Source organism: Adiantum capillus-veneris, chromosome 23 (assembly GCF_014529385.1).
Source record: "Adiantum capillus-veneris isolate H3 chromosome 23, ASM1452938v2, whole genome shotgun sequence".
NCBI classification, from domain to species: Eukaryota; Viridiplantae; Streptophyta; class Polypodiopsida; order Polypodiales; family Pteridaceae; genus Adiantum; species Adiantum capillus-veneris.
Window position 1 is genome coordinate 70,753,358 of NC_140953.1, and position 27,782 is coordinate 70,781,139.

Below are 27,782 nucleotides of genomic sequence, written 5' to 3' on the forward strand. Positions count from 1 at the left end.
TGCCCCAAGCCTCGATCTGAGCTCTAATACCAGTTGAAGGAGTACGAGCGAAAGTTCGACTCGAGAGAGAGTGCGAGAAGAAGAGCACGACGATATGGTGAACTCGCTCTACTGTAATGTGTAGAGCATAGTGAGTTCTTATTAGGTTTTTACAAAAGAATATGTATACATACCTGAAGGCCCACCCACTTACCTGGGCGACCACATTGGGCTTTATACCCCAACAGAGGACTCTGTGAAGCCCTCATCTCCAAACGCCACATTGAATTGTTGAATAAAGGCCTAGACTTTGTCCGTAGCACCAAAAGTGCCATCGTAGGTAAGAAAAGAGATGTTACTTGCTCCCTCTTTGAATTTTTTGAGCTTGGATGACCTCTTCTAGGCGGCATAAGATTTTGGATGTCCTCTTCTTTTAGGTGGTTCAAGAGCTGCACCATCACTTTCTTCAGAAGAGGAAGAGTATGAGGAGGATGGAGAAGAGGGTGACCTCTTTCTTGCCTTTTTCTTCCCTTGTTCCTCGTCTGCACCATCACTTTCTTCAGAAAAGGAAGAGGATGAAGAAGATGGAGAAGAGGGTGACCTCTTTCTTGCCTTTTTCTTCTCTTGTTTTCTCTCATCCCTCTTTGAATTATGGTGTAGGGAAGTATGCGATGGTCTTCTCCGTCTAGGAGGTGTTGGAGAGCATTTTTCCTGTCGTCTTCGTGGAGCCATCTCCACTGAGGTGGTAGGAGACTCACTTCTTTCTCGTTCTTTTGGTGGGGGCTCTACCATTGAAACTTGGATTCTTCTTTGGGAAGGAGATGCACCATCGAGTCGTAGATTTTTGAGCCCTTCGTACGGATCCTCTTCCTCTTCTCTTATTGGAGAGAGTCCTCTTTTGGAAGTCTCACTAGGAGGCTTCCTGGGTACTCTCTCTTCTTGGTGGGGAGCTTGGAGAATACCATGGGAGCGCAATTGCTGTAGCACTTCACCTTGGAGGGATGGGTTGCCCAAGGCTTGTTGAATCCTAGAAACAAGATAGTTTACAAGCATAGGGGAATCATTAGTAGCTCTTTAATTAGCAAAATCAAAGCTATCAACATTCATTTCAATCTCTTTTCCTTTGTCAGCCATACTAGCACATTTTAGGTGTAAACTTTAGCTTGTACCTTGGCACTTCAAGCCCTAGTTGCTACTCCTCTTTACCTTCAAAGATAAGCACTCAAGCATCTATACCCATCGCTTGAATATTATTAATTGCAAGGAATAGATGAGAGGGTTCAACAGAGCCAAGATAGCACCGATTCCGATCCATAGCTCCGTAGGACTCCATTATTAAGACCATAGCTCTCAACAATATTCCCGTTAACTGAATAAAGCAGGCGTGCTTCAAGGATGAAAAATCACTATTCTAATTACTCTTTTGCAATTAATAACACCAACTATTTGTAGCAAGCTTGAGGACCTCTCTTCTTAAGCAAGAAAAGAGAAACCAATAGCTCTGATACCAATGTAACATTTAATGCACTAGTAACGTCTGTGTAGCGGAAATTGATAACATAGTGAGCGTTTCATTAAGAACAGGTTCCTAATGAACATAGAGAGAGTACTTAATGAGAAAGCAACCTAGCAATTTACACCTAGATAATTTGGCATTGACAATACTTGAAAAGAGAGAGAAATAGAACAATTGACAACAGTTGAGTACCGGATTTACATGGAGCCGGTCCCCCCTCCATAAAGGCTTTGTATTATAGCTTCTCCCATCAAAGGAGACTTTTGTACAATACGATTCTTGTGTTCCTTGACAAAAACTTGTTGGTGCAATGAAGATGGAAGCTTCATGCACCAAATTATGCTTGAAAAACACACCTAGTGTCCCTAGCTTCAGCCCTAAGACCTCACACACCTTCACAAATGGTGAGAGCTAGCAGGGAATGAGGCTAGATTGAGAGGAAGAAGAGGTATCTTACGAGAAAGAAGTATTATACTCACATAATCACTCTAATAGCATAGCTTATCTTAGTAATTAGCATGGTAGAGGAGATGAGCATGCCATTGAAGCTTGGCTCTTGGTTGGATTTGCATTCCATAGCCAAGAGTTGTTGGTGTAGGCCTCTACTTCTCAATGCTTGGAGAAGGAGATGGATTTCTTCTTGCACGCATGAATTGTGTGTGTGTGTGTGTGTGTGTGTGTGTGTGTGAGTTAGAATAAAATGCAGCTTTTTCCCTCATCTTGGTCGACCCCTCTTGCTATTTGCTCATGCTGTCATCCTATTGGCTCCTGCAAAGCTTAGCCAATGACAATTTAGAAACATAATCGCTAGCCTTGTGACATGTGTCCACCTTTCCCCTTTTGTGAGAGCTTCAGGTAATTAAATAATTTAATTAAACTCTCATTGGACCTCTTAGTCTTGTGGCCAAGAGGAATCATGCAAGCCATTGGGTTGCGAATGTTCATTGGACCCCTTGGTAGACTATCCAATAGTCTTCTAGGGACTTAATTTCTATTGGGTCTTGTATCAAGTATTTTTAAATTGATTAGACTAATTTTACTCTAGCTTAATCCTCATCGGTCCACCTCTATGACCATCCAATAGGATTTGAGGGAAGGTTGGGGGCAACTAGGCTAGGAGCCTAACATGTGTCCAGTATTCCCTTTGTGTAAAGGGGAAGCCTTGGAGTGTGTGTGTGTGTGTGTGTGTGTGTTTCTCTCTCATCCCCTACAATAAGAGCTCGCCCCCTCCTTCGTAGGGATGTGGGAAGACTTTTTAGTCTTCCCATGACCATCCACTTTCCCCTTGTTTTGGCCATTTGATAAAAGAGTTAGTTTTTGGAACCTTAGCCTATGGAAGTCTTAATGGAGCTTAACCTTAGGTCTTTTAAGCACGATTGAAGCACATTGCTCTTTTGCAGGCTGTCCCCCTTTGGATCCCTATTGTCCCTCCTTTGGATCCCTGACAAAGACCAAGATATCGACGCTTGGGTTCTTTAAAACTAGTTTGTTTCCATTGGTACAGGCACCAGCATTCGTGTGACATGTGTTAGTGCCATATGCATTTGGAAATATTCTTTTGCACGTATTTGTTGTATTTTTCTTTGTCTACCCATTATTAGCCTTTGTGTTGATCTTTCTTGTTTCTTTGGCTGCTTAGTGTTTGGCGAATACAATATATGAGCGCCCACCTAGTCAGACACCACATTTTTAACGAATTTGTACTCTATTATTATTTTGAGCCTAATGTAGCTACAATGTGTGTAAATTTGATCCCAGAGTAGCAGGTCAATTCCTTGAGTTGTAATTTTGACATGATATTTATAAAGGCCCATGTGAACCGACCAATAGCCATTTAGAAAGATCTAGGTATAAAGGCCAATAACATTAATGTGAAAGAGGCTTATCTTTTGGGAAGAGCAGAACTCTTTTAAATGTGTGCTCAAGTGACCAAGTAGCTCCACCTTGTAATCAACTTTTCTAACTATTGCATATTTCTATTTCAATTTTGAAACTTGCATTATTTTCCTCTTTCCATGCTCTTTCAATCAAGTGTAAGCATGTCAAGTTTTGTTGTGGTTTGCGACTACACATCTATGAGTCTAATCTACAGCTTTGAGTGCTTAAATCACTATTTTTTGACATTTTGACCATATGAGAGTGTTATTAGACCTTAAATGGTAAAAAATTGGGGAATATGAACGGCCTAACCGATGAGATGATACCAGACTTTGCAGGGCACAGAAAGCATCCTGATCCCCACCCTTGCAAAGTTTCATGGGCATCACAAGCCGTCTTGATGGTCAAGCGCGGCATAATTGCCAAATTTTTTTGTTGGGCCTTTGGTGAGCCCAATGGCAAAAAATTGACAATTATGCATGGTGTGACCAATGAGATGGCAATAAATGGCCATGAAACTTTGCAAGGGCAAGTGAATAACCATAATCCCTACCGAGTCCCCACCTGTGCAAAGTTTCATGGACATGGCAAGGTGTCTCGATGGTCAAGGGAGATACAATTGCCAATTTTTTTTGTCGTTGGGCCCTTGGCGAGCCCAATGGCAAAAAATTCGTGATTGTGCAGGTCCTAAGAGTTTAGACATCAATCAATGGTCATGAAATTTTATAGTGGTGGGTAAGCAACTTAATCCCTATCCTTGCAAAGTTTTATGGCCATCACAAGCTGGATCGATGGTCAAGGACGGAACAATCACTGATTTTTTTGTTGTTGGGCCCTTGGCGCGCCCAATGGAAAAAAAATGTCGATTGTGTAGGGCATGACCAACGAGACGGCAATGGATGGCCATGAAAATTTTTAGAGGCAAAAGAAGCACCCTAATCCCTTCCCCTTGCAAATTTTCATGGCCATGGAAAGTTGGATCAACGGTCAAGGTTGGCACAATCATGAATTTTTTTCCGTTGAGCCCTTTGCAAGCCCAATGGCAAGAAATAGGCGATTGTACAGGGTCAATCGAAGAGACGAAAATGGATGGCCATGAAACTTTCCAAGGGTAGAGGAAGTAGCCTACTCTCCACCCTTGCAAAGTTTCATGGACATTGCAAGCTAGATCAACGATCAATGTTTGCACAATTGCCAATTTTGTACCGTTGGGCCCTTGGCGAGCCCAATGGAAAAAAATAGTTATTGTGGAGGGCCTGACCAACAAGACAGGAATGGATGGCCATGATACTTAGTAGAGGTGGGAAAATAACCCTGCTTCCTACAACCCATGAAAAGTTTCATGGCCATCTCAAGCCATCTTGACAGTCAATGATGACATAATTGATAATTTTTTTGTTGTTGGACCCTTAACGAGCCCAATGGAAAAAATTGACAATTGTGTCGGGCTTGATCAAAGATATGGCAACGGATGGCCATGATACTTTGCAAGGGCAATAAAATAACTCTACTCCTTACCCCTACAAAGTTTCATGGCAATTGAAATCCATCTTGATAGTCAACAGTGGCACAATCGCCAATTTTTTATTGTTGGGCCCTTAGTGTGAGCCCAATGGCAAAAAACTGGCGATTGTGCCAGGCTTGACCAATGAGATGACAATGGATGTCCATGATGATTTTCAAGGGTGGGGAAGCAACCTAATCCCCATGTCTACAAAGTTTCATGGCCATCGCAAGTAGTCTCGGTGATCAAGGGCAGCACAATCGCCAATTCCCTATCGTTGGGCTTGGCGACCAAAAATTGGCATTCATGTTGCTAATGACCGTCGAGATAAAAACGGAAGGTGGAAAAAAAACTTAAATAAAAGTAGATCAATGCTAAACTTTAATGACAACGTATGAGTGGTAAACTTAGAAATAAACTACAAATGAACGAGAGAAGGTACAACACCATAATGTAGAAGATCCATGAACAAGGTATACAAGAATGGAAATAACTGAAAGGGGAAAAAAGGTGGAATGATAAATAGAACCAATGAAGGGGTCATTTCTAGGAATCATCATCACAACTTTCATCTCTAGAATGAGCACCGATGTCATCAAAAGGCTTATAGCTCCTGCTCTACTGCGCATTGTCTCCATGACGGTCTCATGATCATCCAGACCCAAATGCCAGCAAGGGGTGAGGACAAGATGGGACTAGTATATGGTCACCTTCAAGCACGCATACTGTACAAAATGGATGTAATGTCCACGTCCATACACCTACTGAAAATAGTGCCGTGAAACAACCATAATGTGAGCATCATATGCCTCACCATTATCATCCACATTGGAGTCCTGAAGCAAAAAAATTTCCTTGGTGAATCTAAGAATATAGTAGCCAACCCCCTCCGCATTTGCCTCTTCAGATAGCGCCAAAATTATATCCCTCTTCCAAGCATTATGTGTGAGTATTAGCAACAACTAAGAACTATGTGATGTCACCCTCAATGGAGCTACTCGATGTGATCATACCCTATGGTGGTGCAATAAGCTGTAGTATCCACCTATTAGCCCACTCTCTCATGGTGCACTCTATCCACTCAATATGTATGCAAACATTGCAAAAGCATGAGTGAGGCCTAGTAAAGATGGTGAAATCCTTGACTGTGGTGCTCTTAATGCTATGCATTTGGTACAAATTTTCTACAGTGTCATGTTCTCAGCTGGTGAGATCAATTTCCTGGCTATCCACACACCAAAAGAACCTCCTCATTGAGCATCCACTAGTTGTAGATCACATGCCATGTGCCATGAGCACCACTTCACAACTTGTCTAGCATCTTTAAATTAGTTACTATCCTACCGAAGCTAATATCGATGAAGAGCATGCTTCACACAAGCTCCTGCACCGTTGTGCTCTCCCTTCCCATGCCTCGACTCAAAGAAGATCCAAATGCAAGGTATATCACCAGTATGCTACCATCTATATAGCTAAAAGAAATGATGTGTGCTTTTGAATTTTGCACCACAACCATCCGACAAAATATAGCAATAAGAGTATGAGATGTGACGCTCACAAAAGAAAAGATCATGTTGCTAAAAATAGTGCTGCACAAATTGCACACTGTGGGAGCAATCGTCCCTAATGTAGAAATGGTACTTGCATATGATCACCCATGAGTCCTGAGAGCTCTCCACCCCATCAATTGCCACCTTTGCATGACAATAAGATATATGTACAAGGATTGCCACCTTCAAGAGCATTTAAAAAGGTTAGAATACATGAAACAATGCTTTTAAATCATGTGGCTAAAAATGCAAATCGAATGTGAATTTATCCAACCATTATCATTTGTTAATGCTTAGAGAAGTAATATTCATATTGGATCTCTTGTTATGGGGCAAAGGTGTAGTTCTCTGTGAAATCCATGATAGAGACCACAATGCTAGTGGGGAAGGAGTCAAGGAAAGCATGAAACTAATGATCCTAACATTGTGCAATGCGCATGTTGCACATATGGATACCCAAAGGACCTAAAATCCTACGTGGTGCACTATGAGAGGTAAGCTATAACCTACGAGATGTACCACCTCAAAGCCCTATGTATGTCTAGTAGTCATATAACTTCCATGTAACTATCTCACCAGCATCACCATTGCCTGCAGGATGGGTGTAAGTCATGAAAGATCTTCATATTGGACACACTTGCTATCCACACACAATATTTGATGGTAGGAGGCCCCATCCATACACTCACACAACAAAGAGTGGACAAAGTATCGGGGTCCTATTGGGCACACCCCAAAAGAGCACAAAAAATGCATCATACTTCATCTAAAACTGCACATGGTAGCTGTAACAACATCTCTCTCTCTCTCTCTCTCTCTCTCTCTCTCTCTCTCTCTCTCTCTCTCTCTCTCTCTCTCTCTCTCTCTCTCTCTCTCTCTCTCTCTCTCTCTCTCTCTCATGAATCGCATGCACCAAGGCTTACACGCCTTGAAGGGGTGCCGACCAATGGTGATCTCGGGGTGGGCATCCTAGAATGCATGAAAGAGTTAACTCTACATAATCTCTAGAATCATAGCACCATGCTCTATATATTGCTCGCAGCCAATCCTACGTCGAATTGCCTTTTTGAATCCTAGAAAGGTTTAGAAATTTTCCTTCCAAAACTATCCTATGAGCTCCCTCATGCGTGAATGTGGAATGCGTAAGCATGCCCACAGCTCGCCCAAAGCTCCTCACTATGCCCCGAATCAAGTCGTTGTCTCCTAATTCATCCAACACACAAGGTGGACGAACGAATACACAACTTACGAGAAGTGACGTGAGAAATGCATGTGATGGATATAGTTGCCACCACTGCGATGGGTGTGCAACGAGCTACAAGTGCATCCCTATAACCTTGACTTGATAATGCAATGTAGGAGCACCTAACACTATCTACAACTATCATCGTAGCCCGATGGGTCCTCAGACTACGGATCTCAATAGTTGTGCGGGCCTCAATGCATCACAATGACACAAGGGTGTCACAACAAATGCTCGAGCACCTGAGTACACGAGGGAAGATTGATGTTCTGAAGTAGGTATCTATAATGATGCATACACGGTATCTGGCACCAGATGCACTAAGTGAGCATCCCATCACCAAAGGACTAGGCTTCGAACCTAAGGTAGGGTCCACACACGCCTCCATGCCAACTCTAGAGGGTGCTCGCAAACGAGGGAGATCCACTCGAAGAAATGAGGCGATTGCGTTACATTTTTGGACTACTAAATTGCTCCACAGCAACTGGAAATACCATATAAGACTTGCCAAAGGTGCCCACTGTGGGAGGTGTGAGCTCGCCAACAAGTGTTGCTTCTCTTGGTGGGATTATAGATGCTAAGGTCAATGGTACAAGGACAAAGAAAGGGGATGAAGGCGAATAGCTAGGCAATAGAGGGACAGAAGAAATTTCACCCTGATACAATGATACATGCATGTGAGCAACCCCAGAATCCTCGATCGTTGAGGGGTAATGGGCTCTGACGGCACATTCGTACATAGTCTTGCTCTAGAGCATTGCTTGCCTCTCGAGCTTTCCTTCGATTTTCTTCCATGAGAGAAATCACCTTCACATCTTGAACTTTGTGGATGGGGCCTTGTGATGTCTATCGTGCTTTCAAGGCCTTTGGCTGTGAACCCATGCTTAGTTAGGAAAACGAGTGTTAGAATACTTAGTGATTGAATCAAAGAGGCATAAAGGCTTCAAAACTCACTCACGCTCAAATAAAGTGAACCCAAAATAAAGAGTTGTGCGCTCCTTGCCGCACTGTCGAAGCAAGGGACTTGCCAATACACCGTGTGCGAGCCACAAACGGCTCCAAGCACACAACAAGCCTAAACTAGCAAGCTCAAGAAAACAAAGGGTGTGTCACTCACCGCTCTACGCTCGCCTTCGTGGTGGATTCCTCGCTGCGATGAAGAAGAAGCTGCAGTCGTGCCGCGCTCAACCGCTTCGCCGCCGTCGTGCCTTCGTAATGCTCGATCGCACACACACTCTCCCTCTCTCTCTCTCTCACACACACACACACACACACAAGGAGGTGAAGAAGAAGAAGATGGAGATGGAGCAAGAGCACTCTTCTATTGCACAAATGAGAGAATGAGTAAAAATTAGGTTTAGTTGGCTTTTATAGGAGCTCACCCCATTCACACTTGGGCGCCCATGCTTAGCCAACTAATCCCTTGAATGTCCAAGTTAAAGTGCGCCTCTCATCGGCGATCACTCTACCTTTCCCTATTGGACCGACAAGCCCGATACCTGACTCTACCAAATACATAATACGGTTACGGTGTCCGTGTGCCCTGAGGGTTAACATGCCCCCCTTCCTGATGTAGATTCCGTCCTCGGAAGCTATTGAGTTGAAGCTGGTTCGTCGAGGTGGAAGAGCATTTGAGATGAATGTCCTTAGCCTTCTTCAGTCACTGCAAAATCAAACAACATTGGCACAGTAATTGCATTCTCTTAAAAAGCATATGCAGTTTTAGGTAGACACATTGATTGGTCAAAGAATTTCAAACAATTTGTTAGCAATGAACATTAAATTGCAATGTAATCAAATGCATAAACAGATGTAAAGGTAGAAAATTAAACAAGTCTGGGGTCGCTAATTTGACGGTTGAAAGGCACTAGAGATCGAATATTAATACCATGGGTAAGCTTCTTAATTTTCTGTGGTCAATTAAGTTGTTTAATCGCGAGAGCCAAGTATTCATGTTCGAGGGCTGACTAGAGGCTATATCTAGAAAACCTTGTAGTTAAGCTACCATAAAAAGAATTTCTCATGAAATCATCGCCTGACTGATTACTTTTTCTTTGACCCCCCAAAGTCTTTTCACATTGATTCAATTATGATGTGTGTGCTTATTTTGTATGCCTTGGGTTTTTTGCTTTTCAAGGAAAAGCGCCCACACTGGGAACCTCTAGGGCTCTAGTACCATAGGCTATACATGTGAGTGAAGTACCAATTTAAGCAGGGATTTCTCTTCCAGCTTAAAATTTTACATTGTGGCACTTTGATTTTTTGCTTGTTCATTTTCAGCATTTAAATTTTGTAACTTTGGGGGGTCATATAACATTGTTACCCTCCCCAGGCTCATCACATTAGTAAACTCCCTTTATAATACTTAAGCTAAAGGTCAATAGGGTTAAGCCCACTAGAAAGCCCTAGTACATTTCATACAATGCTGCCTAAATCGGATTAAGAACCTAAGTAACCATTGCTTATTAGGAAGGCATTCCCCATGGTATTAAGAGAAGATTTCTAATACCTAGCTTGGTCAAACTAGCTTAGTCGGACTGCTTGATTTTTAAACCTAGACAACTGATTATGACAAAACATTACATTGAATTAAATGTTTGATACTAAGGAAATGCGCTGAATATTATGCTATCAATCACAATCAAAGCAGACAATCATAGATGCAAAAAGATAAGGGCAATGCTAATGGACATAAAACACCTGTTTGTGTCGATGGTCGCGCTTGATTTGAAGAGTGAGTCAAGATAAAGATTCCATGAAGGTCCAAATCCTATCAATAACAACACTCTCCTGTACACACTAGGAAACAAAAGGAATACCTCCAGGAGGCACATTAGTGGGAAAAGATAACTTCGCTAATCTCTCAACTCTAAAACAGAAACACTCTATCGTACTAATCTTACCTACCCTCCATCACTCAAGTGATGAGGATCAAAGGTGTTTTATGGCATAGGTTCTATTTCACTGTACCAGATGTGACATGTGTAGGTCTGAGTCAATGTTTTGACTTTTAATGTGCATACTCGTTTGCTAATTGCTCTTGCTCTTTTTTTCTTTTCTTTTTTTTGTTTGTGAGTATAAAGCTTTATATGTACATTCCCTAAGATTGGAATTGAGAGGTCAGGGAAAAAGGTTGAGAGGGAAGCAAGTGAATGATGGATGTCCACAAACACTCCCCCCTTCCTTGGGTAGATCATACCGTTTGAAATGAGCTTGTCACCCTTTGAAACCAATTGTTCCAGTTGGTAATAGGTGAGGATTTTTGCCAGTAGTTTTCTATTACCCTAGGTGCCTCGTCAAGTTGCAAGGGTGGTAAGGTACTCTCCCAGGATCGAACTTGAAGTGGTTCATCAGGTGATTCTTGAACACTGGGAGGTGTGGATTCTTTGGTAGCTTCATGGAGGTCCACTACTATAGATGGAGGCTGTGTAGAAGCTTTTACCTCTATGGATGTATTACATGAGGAGCTAGAAGCTTCATGGGACTCCCCCCTTCCTGAGCTAGGTGGAACAAATCTTTCTTTCTTTGGTACCCAAACTAGCTCGGGAGCGGGTGTGTAGCATTCTGTGATTTTTTTCTTTTCACGATCATTGATTTGTTTTGGAGCTACGAGATTGGGCTCACTTGGGTCAGGTGATAGGTAAGAGCACAATCTACGTTTTGGCACCCAGATTTGATCATTCCCTTGATAGTAGCCTTGGGCTTCCAATAGTCGTTTAGGGATCCATCGCAACATTTTCTTACTTTTCTTGGAGCGAGTGGTACGTTTCTTACAAGGCTTCTGTTTTTTAGCACTAGCTATGGTCACTAAGGAAGCTTTAGGGACCCACTTGTATGTTTTCTTCGTTACATTAGGATGAGTCTTGTCGGAAGCGATATGCATTGCTTGTAGCATATTTAAGGGTATAGGCATTTCATCCCCCTCAGGTGTTACCCAGGTCGTCCCCCTATTTCCCCAAGTGTCTATGGTTGATGCTAGGTGGACCCAATCCACATTGTCCGACTCAGTCATCCCAGGTAGGATATCCATATAAGGAGAATCTTGGCCAATGTCTGTATCCTTCTTACAAGTGTAACAATATTGTAGTGGGGCTGAGTGAACTGTGGTGTCAGAGCGATGATCAATAATGGTTTTACTCCCTAGGGGGTGTACCTTACCAGTCACCAAATCCACTCTAAGCACAGAGTCTTGGAATTGCAAATAGACATGATTTTTAGACCAATCATGAACCATTTGTGCTTCCCTCATGAATGGTCGTCCTAAAATCATTTCATATGACATAAGGTGTTTAGAGAAATCCATTACAATGAACGTATGTCGTACCTTGTGTCCTAGAACTTTGATCTTAAGATCCTTGAGCATCCCCATAGGTTTGGCTATGGTACCATTTGCCATCTTTACCACAATGTTAGTAACACTGAGGCGGGGTTTTCCCATGGATTCCCAAAAATCTTTTGTAACGATGCTAACTCCCGCACCACCACCAAGAATTCCCTTTATAGTTAATCCCTTGGTAGTGATGGGTAGGGTCGCATTAGACTCGTCGCCTTCAAAATACTGCCCTAATTCGTTAATGGGTACCTCGATCACAGACTCGTGTCCATCTAAGTCAAGTGATTGCACATGATTTTCCGCATCAATCATAATCGAGTCAGGCCTATTTGGTTGCGCAAACTGCGGTAATCCCGTTCGTAGCTCTCCGTTAAGGAATGCTCGAAGTGCAAGGAATAACTCAGGATCTCCATACAGCTTTGCTATGATCGTGGTTCGGACCTCAGAAGACATGAAGTCCACTAGTTTGGCAACATTCATTGGCGTTTTGCAGGGTGTAGGTCCTTGACTAGGAACTGGTGAGGATGGAATCTCATATTCCTCAATGGGATTAGGTATTCCTTCGTTAAACATCCTTTCCAACAAGAAAGGTGTATGCTCACTTTCTGATGTCCCGTCCTTACTCCCTTCTTGGATGATACTAGATATGGCTAACGGTCTATGGTTCATGTGGGGTGGATGAACTTGCGTGGGAAACACTGTGTCATGAATTTTGACATGCATGGGTTCTGGTTCCAGTTTCCTTCGAGTCTCCTCCACTAAACCTCTTAGATGTTTCACCTGCTCAATCTCGTCTACTGGGTTTGGGTACGTCCCAATCTTCTTTTTACGATTCTTCCCTTTTTGCCCCTGCGGTTTATCTTGGGGGTCTTGGATTGGATTTGGAAACACTTGTGGTGTTTTCAGAGGCTCTTTATGGTTTTCTCTTATTCGGTTTTCATTTGGTTCCATGTTACGGTTTTCTTTGTCGGTCTTTCTCTTTGTGGTATTGGTTCTAGTCTCCATTGTCTCGACTGAATCTGAATCATCCTCGAGGTCATTCATATACACGGGGTCATCTCCTGTTCCTATGTTTGTTTTGGAACTTGGCTTTGAATTTTCCGTATTCTGCGACTTCTTCCTTCGTGTCTTCTTTTTCTTTGCTTGGATAACTGACGCGGTATCTCTCTCTTCGAGGATATGGCCTGGCACTTGAAGCATGGACCATGTAATCGCATAAGCGGGTGCGACGGGTGGCATTGGTGATGTCACACTAGCAATTTCGACCAAATTCAGGGGTGTGATTTTAGGCGCATTTGGGTTATAGGGGCATTGGGCAATCAAGTGATCTATGCCACAACGATTACATGTGAGTATTGGCATTGCAGACGTGCTCCCTTGATTCATTTGCATCTGTGCAGAATTCTTTTGCAGCCTAATAGGGCACTCCGCTGCTCGATGTGGTCCACCACACTCGTAGCATTGAAGAGGTGGCCTCCTAGCCTGGGTGTTGATATTTTGACCTCTGGATGCGAGAGCAGCAGCTTGATAAACCGGCTTGACTTGCCTCCAACAATCTTCCATGTAGTATATAGGACACTCTTCCAATGTATCAAGTCCGTAGGCAATACTAGTGTCTATTTCCTCCTCACAGCCATCTACATAAGCATTAGATGGCTCGAAACCCACTTGGTTCATAGGGGCGACTCTTGGATGCGGGGGCTGCGGTCCTAGCACAGGAGGTGGTAGCGGTGTAGCTTGTACAACATTTTGAGATCTAGGGACCATGTGTTGCAGTAGTTGCTCAACAGGTGGAGTAGGCATCAATACAGGAGCTCGAGGCGCATCCGTCCAGGCTATAGGTGGTCTATTTGCCATCATACGTTTGATCATCAAACAATCCTTAGCTTGGTGACCATACCTACCACATGCGTTGCAAGTTCCATTAAATTTTACTCTAAACGTAGGGCACTCACTAGTGCTATGTGGACCTAAGCAAATGGAACACCATTGTTGCTCCCTTCTTGGATACATGTGACTATTTTGAGGGGGTCGATTATCCTTAAGAGACTCTTGGATTGCCTTGGTGAGGTCTGTCAAGAATGTCTCAAATACCTTTGGCTCATTGGCAATGGGCTTTGCAGTCATGGGTTCATACTCAATGGCTTGTGAGCTAGTGGATCTCGTGTCGGTAGACACCCTCATGCCTGCTATCATCAAGTTGTCCTCTAATTGGATTGCATTGGCAGTGACATCTTCCCAGGTTGTGATACCTCTAATCACTAGTCCATTATAGATTCCTTCATTCCTCAACCCTCGAATGAATCGATCAAGCAGTTGGTTATTGTTGAAGCGCTCATTTACAGGGCAGCGAGAGCTTAAGTGCTTTAGACGACTAATGAAGTCCCTTACTGACTCTCCTTCCTTACGTTCGGCCTTCTGTAGCTGAGATGCTACACCCCAAAGCACACCTTCTCGTATGTACTCCTTTAGAAACAACCTTCGAAGGGTAGGGTAGATTGTTTTCTCGTCCACCCTTAGGGTTCTATACCAATCTCCAGCCTTCCCACTTAATGTCAAGCTTAAGGCATTGCACTTATGTAGTTCGTTGCGTTCCCCTAAGGAATCACATACTTGTTCAAACACTTCAATGTGTTTCCTAGCATCTTCGTCCCCATTGAATTTTTGCGTGAGTTTGGCAATTTGTACTGCCTTACTTCTAGGCTCTCTATCAGATGCATGACGCATATTTTCCGCGATAGATCGACCTATGGTTTGAGCAAACGCTGCCAAGTCACCTATGTGAGGAGGCAGGGCCGGTGGAGGTACTCTTGGAATCATATGTGGGAGAGGGACGGGTATCGGTCTTGGCATATGTGTGGATGATGCAAGATATGGAACATAACCGGGCATAGGTCCACTCGGATAAGGGCTAGGGAGCGGCACTCGAGGAGCATAAGCAAGTGGTACAATTGGAGGTGTGGGGGCCATGTGTGCATAAGGGGCTAGAGGCACATATGGTCGAGGCCCCATATTAGGTACTACGACACTAGGTAGTGGCACTGCGCTAACCGTAGATGTCATCGGTACATTCTCTGTCAGGCTTATCCCTGGAGTGAGCACTGTGTTTTCCTTAATAGAGGGTTGAGCCAAGTTAGGGAAGCTAAAGTTTTCGCTCGGAGGCTCAGATTGCATAGAGACCCCAGGTGAAATGACGTAAGATGGGTCCATGGGGCTCATTAGAGGAGTCTCCATTTGTGATAGAGTAGGCTGTTGATCCTTGCTCGTATCCAGAAATCTCATGGGGCCAATTGAGAGTATATTTACCCCTCGGTTTTGTCTTTCTGATTGAATAATGCCATGGATAACATTACAGATCATTTTCTGTTGATCTTCGATGCTCGTGGCACTAGAGGTGGATTGTACAATCTCTATCCATCCTACATGGTAGGCGTGGCCAGAGTGTAGATCCGTCAACACCTCAGTGTGGAGGTCGTATGTCCAATGATCATTAATGAACAATCCTTCTAGAGTCGACGTGTTAACGGTTTCTTGTGAGGTAGAAGCAATGTTGCTCCCCGTGGTTTTACGTGTCACCAACGGTACTCTAGAGGGAACTTCTGAAGGAGGCAGCTCAACAGGGCCTTCTTGGTAAGAAGTTGGCAGGATATCCACATGGACACTCTTTGGGGGTGTGGGGTCCACGTGCGATGTGAAAGGAGAGTCCACTTCCCCACCCCCTTCGTGTGCTTCATTTGCATCAGGTTCCGAGCGAGTAGCTCTACCTAATGTTTCCATGAAACGGCTAAACATACTAGTACTAGGCTGTGGAGCTTCGGGAGGTGCATGGCCCTCTCTCTCAGTGTTTTGGGTAGGGTATGCTTCCATGATTTCTGAGTCGGAGGAGGAATCACTAGCGGCTATTTTAGGGTCTTGGGTGGTGCTACCTTGTGTCCCCGCTGAGGGTCTAGAGCTTATCGTGGATGGGTAATGGGTGTCCGTATGAACAGAGGCACCCTCAATATGCTCGTGTTCTAGCACCCGCCCAGAGCGTAAGTGCATGTGCTTTTGATACCCTAAGGTGTCAAAAAGCTGCTCTAGGAGGCCTTGTGACTAGTTTTTAGCGTGTTTTTTGTTTGTTTTTTTGCTAGATTTTTTAGAGCGTGTCGTGGAATGGGCCGTGTGATAGCTCGAAACGAGCGTATCGGTCAGAGGGTCGTGCCGTGCTTTACAGCCCTCCGTTTGGTCACTCTATGCCCTCGGAATCCCTAAAACTGTCAATTTCCAGTAGGGAACTAGGCTCAAACTAGAAAGTCTAAGGGTGCAAGTGGGAAGAGAAAGGAGGAGAGTGGAGGACTTGTCCCACATGCTCTCATTCTCTCTTGAGGGAGTAGGGTATATATATAAGAGTGAGTTTAGTATATATCATAAGATTGAGGACTGAGGCTTGGGCTTGGGCTTGGGCTTGGGGAAATGATCCCGATCTATCTTTTATACCAACCAACCCGTCCGTTTTAAGAGTCACGTTTTTATTTTCGAAAAATTTAGCCGCCCGCTCGCTCGCGTTTTTATTTTTCGATTTTATTTTTTTTTTAAATAAAATTTTTTTTTCCAGAAGTTTTTTTTTCCTTTTTTTTTTTTTTTTGCTGCAGAAAATACAAAAATTGAAAACGCAGAAATTGAAAATGCAGAAATGCAGGAAATTGAAAAAACGCAGAAATGCAGAAAATTGCAGAAATTGAAAACGCAGAAATTGAAAATGCAGAAATGCATAAAATTGAAAAACGCAGAAATGTAGAAATTGCAGAAAATTGAAAAAACGCAGAAATGCAGAAAATTGCAGAAATTGAAAACACCGAACTTGAAAATGCAGAAATTACAGAAATTGAAAAAACGCAGACAATAGCAGAAATTGAAACTTGACAGCAAATGCAGAAAACGCAAAAAAAACAGAAATCTCCACACACTCCTTCCCTGCCTTACCTATGATAGAAGTTGCACCACAAGAAAGCGTAAAGTGCTAACCGAGCTTAGTGTAGGGCATATCCCCGACAACGGCGCCAAAAATGTGCGCTCCTTGCCGCACTGTCGAAGCAAGGGACTTGCCAATACACCGTGTGCGAGCCACAAACGGCTCCAAGCACACAACAAGCCTAAACTAGCAAGCTCAAGAAAACAAAGGGTGTGTCACTCACCGCTCTACACTCGCCTTCGTGGTGGATTCCTCGCCGCGATGAAGAAGAAGCTGCAGTCGTGCCGCGCTCAACCGCTTCGCCGCCGTCGTGCCTTCGTAATGCTCGATCGCACACACACTCTCCCTCTCTCTCTCTCTCTCTCACACACACACACACAAGGAGGTGAAGAAGAAGAAGATGGAGATGGAGCAAGAGCACTCTTCTATTGCACAAATGAGAGAATGAGTAAAAATTAGGTTTAGTTGGCTTTTATAGGAGCTCACCCCATTCACACTTGGGCGCCCATGCTTAGCCAACTAATCCCTTGAATGTCCAAGTTAAAGTGCGCCTCTCATCGGCGATCACTCTACCTTTCCCTATTGGACCGACAAGCCCGATACCTGACTCTACCAAATACATAATACGGTTACGGTGTCCGTGTGCCGTGAGGGTTAACAAGAGTTTATATACGTTTTCTCCCCAATGTAATCTAAAAAGGGGGTAAATCTTAATAAGATCACACCGATCCCATTATAGGAAAATACTTTACATAAAATATTAATTATTTCTTGAGTTATATGACATAAGTAAATAATTTTTTTGAAGAAAATCATAATGTTTTATTGCTCATTTGATTTTAATTAAGAAAATTAGAAAATTGATATTGATTTATAATATTATAAAATATATAATTAAATAAAAATAGAATTTAATTTTCTTTGAGTGGTAATTAAATAATTATTCTAGATTATCTTTGCGGGATGCATGTCTAACCTCACCATCCTATCTTATTGCAGTATTAGCAAGAACCACGATTAAATTGTCAATCCATGGGATGAAACTGACTCGACTAGTGCATAGAGGCTACAAGAGGTTGTCAATCTCTCGGTAAACAACTAACAACTCGAATCTAACTCAAGCTACACTCAAGTGACTGAAATCACCAAAAGCCAATCGCTCATCGGCAAATAAATCACATCCGTTTACAGCATCAAATGACATCCAAACATAATGAAACTTCTAGGACATGTTTATAAGACCTAAGCACACATGCTTGTGGTCGCAAATACCACTTTAGGTCAAGTTCCAAAATCACGATTATGAATAGCAGTGGATTTTTTACCTAATCGTTTTCGACCCAGAATGCATATAAATACTTAGCAATGATGCCCCAATACCCCGCCTATGCTTAGTTTTTTATTTGGAAGTGTAAATTTCCAGTTTTGTGATAAAATTAAGTCGCGGGTCGGCGATGCCAAAAGGTACAAAATACTGTGATGTGTTTACGTCAATGCGTAGAGCTCTTACCTACGGTTGCAATGCAACAAACACGACTGCAATGTGACAACCGGGGAGGGAGTAGGAAGCACGAGAAGGAGAGGAGTGAGCGCCGTTAGCTCACGCTATGTATTTTTGGTATCTGATTTTCCTTTCTTTATCAACAGGCACTTGCAAGAACTACATAGTGACTCTCAGTGTTCTTCAGCTCCACTGCTGAGTAGCCTACAAACCTAGATGTGAGGTTGTTGATCACTGGCGCAAATATCTTTGTTCGCCAAGTGAAGAATCTCGTGTAGAACGCTTCCTCAAACGCTAGCATATTGTGTGAAAGTAGAAACATGCATCTGGCGTAGAAGCCATAGAGAACTTCTTCGGAAGGTTGGTCATTGAGATCATAGCACAAAACTTTATTACCCTCAAGGAATGACATCCAAGGGGTGCCTGCTTGCTCTGTCTCATTGAATACTTTGATGCATATGAGGAGCAATCGGTAGATCTTATATAGCATAGCACATGACAAATATGCTAGACTTTTAAAGAATGACATGGCGCCCTTTAGGGTTTTCACCATGTATTGTTCAGTCGATGGTCCCTTTTCTAGAGCAGGCAATCTGGGGTAGTTTAGCCAAGTTGGCCGCTTGAATCTTGAGTAGTACCTCATGTGCTATCCAGGTCCTTACTCTTGGTACAGGACAGAAAGTCGGATCTTTTTGCAGGGCTGTAGGTGCTCTCGTGAACAAAATCAAGTACCTTGGGTTCTTGTTCAGCCAGCTCAACCTCCACTTTAGGTGGTCTTTATATGCGCCCTCGACTTGCATGTCTGTGTAAAGTCTTTCTTTTACCTGTAGTAACTTTACTTTTATTAGAGGGTAGGCAGGGGCTGTTGGTGCCATTGTGCATTTATTTGATTGGGAGTGAGTTGTGTAACTGTTGACCGTTGGGTCAACAACACAACATAACTCAAGTTTCGTACCAAAGTCTTATCTTTTGCGAGTTATGAAATGTTGCGGATTATGGCTATAAATGTCATTTGTAATGAGTAGTTATTCTAGTTTCAGAAGCCGGGGTGCAATGGCACTTCCAGATTGTAAATACAAAGCCATTTGACCCTTTCAACCCCATTTTTGGTTAAACCTAAGGTAGCCTTAGTATATAAGGTACCTAGGTCATTTTGTAAAGGAGACTTTTAATCATAATCAAAACTTAGCGCTGCAGTCTACTGTGTGTGAGAGAGAAAGAGAGTGAGTGTGAGCTTTATCCTCTCGCTATGCCCGGCTCGCTCAACACATTGGAGATCCGATTGCACCATTGTTGTAGGCTCGAGGAGAGCTACGCGACAACGCCAAGCATTCCACGCGAGCATTTGCAAGGGTTCTGTGAAGAAAACCTGCAATTTTGTAAACATAGACATCCTACGCGTAGGATGTCTCAAGGGAGTTCTGGAGACCAAATTTGAAAATTCTGACTGCACCAGTGGGTTCAGAGGGTAGGTTTTACCCTAGTAACATATTGACTTGGGTGTTTTTTCCTATTTTTGTTGACCAAAAGCCAAAAAGCGGAGTTAGAAAATGTAAAATTTCAGAAAAGGCTTAAATTGAGTGATTTTTGCATGTTTTTGCAATAATTGTGAAGCATACTTGCACTTGCTGAGAGCATAAGGAAGTATCAGGGACACTTCAGTCTCAAAAAAATCAGCAGTAAACATCCTATGCGTAGGATGTCCTACAAGGTGATCTGATGGAAATTTTGAAAATTTGAGGTTACCAGTGTGTTCAGAAGGTAGGTTTTACCCTATTTTCACCTGGAAAGGGGAACTTGACCATATCTTGACAGGATAAGACCAAAAGACGAGAATTGCCCGACATCCTACCCATATTGTGTCCAAGGCCTAATTTTGGGACCAAACCATAGAATGACTCCATAGGCATGTTCTAAATGTTGTATTGAGTGCATGTGAAAAATTTCATCTCATTTGGGTCAGTGAAAGTGAAGATTGAACAGACTTTAGCATTTTTGACTGAAAAAGGCAAGGATAGCTAGTTTTGGGGTCTTTTGACATCCAAATTAAAATCTAAGCATAGCATTGGGTTGCTGACATCAAGGGGAAGCTGTGGCTCAAGTTTGGGGCAAATCTGAGCAGTTAGACATCCTACGCGTAGGATGTATTCATCATGATTTAGCACTCCAAATCAATTTCTGAGCATACCAAAGTGATCAACACCTTAAGGAGAGTCTGTGGTTCAAATTTGGGGCAATTCTGAGCAGTTAGACATCCTACGCGTAGGATGTGTAAGGCATGATTTAGAGGCCAAATTCAAACTGTGGACATAGCAAGGTGTTGTATAGCCTTATGCAAGCCTCCTAGTCAATTTTGGTCCAATTTGGAGTTGATTTGACTGGTGAATTCATCAGAACAGACATCAGGCATTTAGAACAGATTCTTGATCATTTGACCAACCTATAGGTGTCAGAATAAAAAAGTAAAAATAGCTGTGAGCTTAGCACATCATGGGGAAGCTACAGTGCAAGTTTCAGCTGAAACAGAGCAAAAAGATATCCTGCGCGTAGGATGTTTCCAGGGTCATAAAGTGGTCAAAATTCTACTTTGGCCGGTTCTAAGTGTCTCAAGGATTCCAGAACTTTTTTCAAAAGTGAATTTGGACCTTGTTTGGCCTATTTACCAAGCAAAGACAATAATTGTCAGACATCCTACTCTTGGAGTGCACTAGAAGCTTATGCAGTCCAAATCTTGACCTAGTGGAATCCAAATTCAATTTTGAGCATACCATTGGGTTGCTGAGCACTAGGAGAATCTTGGGATCAAGTTTGGACAAAATATGAGCAGTTAGACATCCTACGCGTAGGATGTCTCCAGCTTGATTTAGGACTCCAAACCAACCTATGAGCACACCACTGTAAACAAATGCCTCCACCAAACACGAGGATTCCTATAGGAATTCCAAGAAGAGAGCCACAAGGATTCCCTTCAAGAGCGATAACGAGAGAAGGATTGGGAGAGTCTCTGGTTAGACTGGCTATTGACAACAGTTGAGGACCGGATTTGCATGGAGCCGGTCCCCCCTCCAAATGGCTTTGTATTATGGTTTCTCCCATCAAGAGAGACATTGTACAATACAATTCTTTGTGTTTCTTCAAGACTAGCTAGTGCAATGAAGATGGAAACTTCATGCACTAAGCAAAACACTTAACAAACACAACTTGAATTATCCCCGTTCTCAGACCCAAGACCTCACACACCTTCGAAGATGGTGAGAGCTAGAAGGGTATGAGAGTAGATTGAGAGGAAGGAGTATCTTACGAGAAAGATGTACATCTCCTCACATAATCACTCATATTAGCATAGCTTAGCTTAGTAATTAGCTTGGTAGAGAAGATGAGCATGCATTGAAGCTTGGCTCTTGGTTGGATTTGCATCCACATGCCAAGAGAGTGTTGATGTAGGCTTCTATCTCACAAGCTTGGAGTAGGTGATGAGCTCTCCATTAAAGCTTGGGAGGAGATAGAGTATTCTTTCTTCACACATGGTCAAGTGTGAGTGTGTGTGTGTCAATACCAAGCAAAAATCAGCCCCCTCTCTCTCTTGGGCAAGCCCTCTTGCTAATTGCTCTTGCTGAAGCCTCATTGGCCCTCCCCAAGTCAAGCCAATTACAATTAAGCAGCATAAGTGATAGCCTTCTGACATGTGTCCCCCTTTCCCCTTTTATGAGATATTTAGGTAATTAAATAATTAAACTAAACTCTCATTGGACCCCTTTGCCTCCTGGCCAATAGGAATCAGGCAAGCCATGGGGCTCCTGAATGCTCATTGGACCCCTTGGGAGACTGCCCAATAGTCTTCTAGGAGACTTAATTCTCATTGGTTTCTTTTATTAAATGTTTTTAAATTAATTAAACTAGATTTACTCTAGCTTAATTCTCATTGGTCCACTTCAAGGGTCATCCAATAGAAATTGGGCACACCTTGTGGGCATCTGGCCTAGGGAGCTGACATATGTCCCTCATTCCCTTTGTGTAAAGGGAGCCTGCGTGTGTGTGTGGCTTTCTCTCTCATCCCCTACCTTTAGGGCTTGCCCCCTCCCATGTAGGGATGTGCAAAGACTTTTAGGGCACACACAAAGCATCCAATTTTTCCTAGGGTTGACCTTTTGGACACAACCTTTGAATTTTGGAACCTTAGCATTTTGGAAGTCTTAATGGGCTGAACCTTAGGGTCTTTTTAGCCCATTGTTGCACATGGCTCTTTTGCAGATGGCCCCCCCTTTGGATCCCTATTTTCCCTCCTTTGGATCCCTACTGTGGCCGGTCTGCTAGCTTAACCAATATTCTAGCTTTTTCTCCCCTGGCCTTCCCCACATTAAATGATCAGTTTAATATGAGAAAATCATGTAGGAGAATTAGATATTGATTATTATGACATGATTCCTCTTGTAAGGTCTGATTCGGGAGAGCCGAAGTGGTGTGAAATTGAGAGAAAATGGACGAACCATACGGAGGAAGAGTGCTATTATAGCATGAAAAATGATAGGGAGAGGTATGTACAACCTGTTCCAGAAGCACCTAATCCACCTAGATACATTACGGGGAATGCGCCAAGACCAGTAGGAGTTTTAAGGCCACATTTTGTCTTAGGACAATAACCTCCGCTGCCAGGTGCTAGAATACAGGTAGACATGAGATACATGCCAATGATGGAAGCATCAAATAAACCAATGCCAGTACCAGCTACAATGTGGTATAGAAACCAAAGTGAGTACTACCCTTCGGAGCAACAAAATGTGAGAGAAACACATGGAGTGGTGAGGCCGATACAACCTCCACCTCCTGGGTTTCAGTCGAAAGAAAGAAGGTATGAAATGGACCAAAGGACATTGCGATTCATTGCAAATAGCGGCTTATCTAGGTCAAAGCTTGCTTATAGCCAAGAGGAAATGCTAAAAGAATCTCCTCAACCAGAGACAGATTGTCACAAAAGTCGTGACAACCACTTGGTCAAACAATGTCCTCATACGGAGATCACTGAAGTAAATTCCTATTGTCTTGAGTGTGGCATCACTCACTTGATCCCCGATTGCCCGAAAAACCCACACCAAATCAGAAAAATCACGACAAATGTATCAGGGATTGTTCAGCTCCCTAGTAGCTTAGAAAATGAAAATGTTGTACCAGTTCAAGTAGTTACGAGAGCATGTGCGCTCCTTGCCGCACTGTCGAAGCAAGGGCCTTGCCTAACACTGTGTGCGAGCCATAGACGGCTCCAAGCACACAACTAGCTTAACTAGTAAGCTCAAAAAAGGGAAATGGTGTGTCACTCACCGCTCTATGCTCCTGCCGTGGAGGATTCCTCGCCGCGAAGAAGAAGGAGACGCCGCTACGTCGCGCTCAACCGCTTCACCGCCATCGTGCCGCCGCAATGCTCGATTGCTCTCTCTCTCTCTCTCTCTCTCTCTCTCTCTCATACACACACACACACACACACACACAAGGAGGTGAAGAAGAAGAAGATGGAGATGGAGATGGAGCAAGAGCACTCTTCTATTGCACAAATGAGAGAATAAGTGAATTTTAGGTTTAGTTGGCTTTTGTATGAGCTCACCCCATTCACACTTGGGCGCCCATGCTTAGCCAACTAATCCCTTGAATGTCCCAGTTAGAGTGCGCCTCTCATCGGTGATCACTCTTACCCTTTTCCTATTGGACCGACAAGCTCGGTACCCGACTCTACCAAATAAATAATACAATGTCCACCGTAGGTTACAACGTCCGTCTCGTAGGTGATAGGGTGTCCGTGAGCTGTGAGGGTTAACATGTCGAACTGTCGCACTGTCGAAGCAAGGGCCTTGCCTAACACTGTGTGCGAGCCATAGACGGCTCCAAGCACACAACTAGCTTAACTAGTAAGCTCAAAAGAGGGCAATGGTGTGTCACTCACCGCTCTATGCTCCTGCCATGGAGGATTCCTCGCCGCGAAGAAGAAGGAGATGCCGCTATGTCGCGCTCAACCGCTTCACCGCCGTCGTGCCGCCGCAATGCTCGATCGCTCTCTCTCTCTCTCTCTCTCTCTCTCTCTCTCTCTCTCTCTCTCTCTCTCTCTCACACACACACACACACACACACACACACACACACACACACAAGGAGGTGAAGAAGAAGAAGATGGAGACGGAGATGGAGCAAGAGCACTCTTCTATCGCACAAATGAGAGAATAAGTGAATTTTAGGTTTAGTTGTCTTTTATATGAGCTCACCCCATTCACACTTGGGCGCCCATGCTTAGCCAACTAATCCCTTGAATGTCCCAGTTAGAGTGCGCCTCTCATCGGCGATCACTCTTACCCTTTTCCTATTGGACCGACAAGCCCAGTACCTGACTCTACCAAATAAATAATACAATGTCCATCGTAGGTTACAACGTCCGTCTCGTAGGTGATAGGGTGTCCATGAGCCATGAGGGTTAACATGCCCCCCTTCTTGATGTAGATTCCGTCCTCGGAAGCTATTGAGTTGAAGCTAGTTGGTCGAGGTGGAAGAGCATTTGAGATGAATGTCCTTAGCCTTCTTCAGTCACTGCAAAATCAAACAACATTGCACAGTAATTGTATTCTCATAAGCGATTGAAAAGCATATGCAATTTTAGGAAGACAATTGATTGGTAACAGAATTTTAAACAATTTGTTAGCAATAAACATTAAATTGCAATGTAATCAAATGCATAAACAGATGTAAAGGTAAAAAATTAAACAAGTCTGGGGTCGCTAATATAACGATCGAAAGGCACTAGAGATCGACTATTAATACCATGGGTAAGCTTCTTAATTTTCTCTGGTTAATTAAGTTGTTTAATCGCGAGAGCCAAGTATTTCATGTTCGAGGGCTGACTAGAGGCTATACTTAGAAGACCTTGTAGTTAAGCTACGATAAAAGGAATTTCTCATGAAATCATCGCCTGACTGATTACTTTTTCTTTGACCCCCCAAAGTCTTTTCATAGTGATTCAATTTTGATGTGTGTGCTTATTTTGTATGCCTTGGCTTTTTTGATTTTCAAGGAAAAGCGCCCACACTGGGAACCTCTAAGGCTCTAGTACCATAGGCAATACATGTGAGTGAAGTACCAAATCAAGCTAAGATTTCTCTTCCAGCTTAAAATTTTACATTGTGGCACTTTGATATTTTTTTGTGTTGTTTGTTTTCATCATTTTAATTTTGTAGCTTTGGGGGGTCATATAACTCTGATACACCTCCCCAAGCTCATCACACTAGTAAACTCCCTTTATAATACTTAAGCTAAAGGTCAATAGGGTCAAGCCCACTAGAAAGCCCTAGTACATTTCACACAATGCTGCCTAAATCGGATCAAGAACCTAAGTAACCATTGCTTATTAGGAAGGCATTCCCCATGGTATTAAGAGAAGATTTCTAACACCTAGCTTGGTCAAACTAGCTTAGTCGGACTGCTTGATTTTTAAACCTAGACAAGTGATTATGACAAAAAATTACATTGAATTAAATGTTTGATACTAAGCAAATGCGGTGAATATTAGGCTACCAATCACAATTAAAGCAGACAAACATGGATGCAAAATAGATAGGGGCAATGCTAATGGACAAAAAACACCTGTTTGTGTTGATGGTCGCGCTTGATCTGAAGTGTGAATGAGAGAAAGGTTCCATGAAGGTCCAAATCCTATCAATAGCAACACGCTCCTGTACACACTAGGAAACAAAAGGAATACCTCCAGGAGGCACATTAGTGGGAATAGGTACCAACACTTATTGAACACAACAAAAAACATAAGGAACCCTAACCTAATTATTTGCACTCTCCCTAGAGAGTCAAGGGAATAGGATATTGTAGAGGTTGGGGGGAAACCCTAAGGCTAAACCCCTATCCTCGTCGTTGAGATAAACAAAGTCATCATCCATGAGACCATATGTGCCATCCGTGTAGTCCTGTAAATTTTCTTCTTCATCATAGGTGCCCATGTTTACTAAGAAGGTCACTAGACGCCTATAGTCATCTTGGTCAAAAGGGTAGGCTTGTGCAATGGGAGAAACACTCTCTACTAAGTATGGATCATAAGTGGTCAAGAGACGTATCAGCCATTCTAACTCCTCAAAATTTCCCGGCAACAGTGCCAAAAATGTGCGCTCCTTGCCGCAGTGTCGAAGCAAGGGCCTTCCCTAACACTGTGTGCGAGCCATAGACGGCTCCAAGCACAACACTAGCTTAACTAGTAAGCTCAAAAGAGGGCAATGGTGTGTCACTCACCGCTCTATGCTCCTACCGTGGAGGATTCCTCGTCGCAAAGAAGAAGGAGACGCCGCTACGTCGCGCTCAGCCGCTTCACCGCCGTCGTGCCGCCGCAATGCTCGATTGCGCTCTCTCTCTCTCTCTCTCTCTCTCTCTTTCTCTCTCTCTCTCTCTCTCTCTCTCTCTCTCTCTCTCTCTCACACACACACACACACACACACACACACACATACACACACAGAAGGAGGTGAAGAAGAAGAAGATGGAGATGGAGATGGAGATGGAGCAAGAGCACTCTTCTATTGCACAAATCAGAGAATAAGTGAATTTTAGGTTTAGTTGGCTTTTACATGAGCTCACCCCATTCACACTTGGGCGCCCATACTTAGCCAACTAATCCCTTGAATGTCCCAGTTAGAGTGTGCCTCTCATTGGCGATCACTCTTACCCTTTTCCTATTGGACCGACAAGCCCGGTACCCGACTCTACCAAATAAATAATACAATGTCCACCGTAGGTTACAACGTTCGTCTCGTAGGTGATAGGGTGTCCGAGAGCTGTGAGGGTTAACATGTCGAACTGTCGCACTGTCGAAGCAAGGGCCTTGCCTAACACTGTGTGCGAGCCATAGACGGCTCCAAGCACACAACTAGCTTAACTAGTAAGCTCAAAAGAGGGCAATGGTGTGTCACTCACCGCTCTATGCTCCTGCCATGGAGGATTCCTCGCCGCGAAGAAGAAGGAGATGCCGCTATGTCGCGCTCAATCGCTTCACCGCCGTCGTGCCGCCACAATGCTCGATCGCTCTCTCTCTCTCTCTCTCTCTCATACACACACGCACAAGGAGGTGAAGAAGAAGAAGATGGAGATGGAGATGGAGCAAGAGCACTCTTTTATTGCACAAATGAGAGAATAAGTGAATTTTAGGTTTAGTTGGATTTTATATGAGCTCACCCCATTCACACTTGGGAGCCCATGCTTAGCCAACTAATCCCTTGAATGTCCCAGTTAGAGTGCGCTTCTCATCGGCGATCACTCTTACCCTTTTCCTATTGGACCGACAAGCCCGGTACC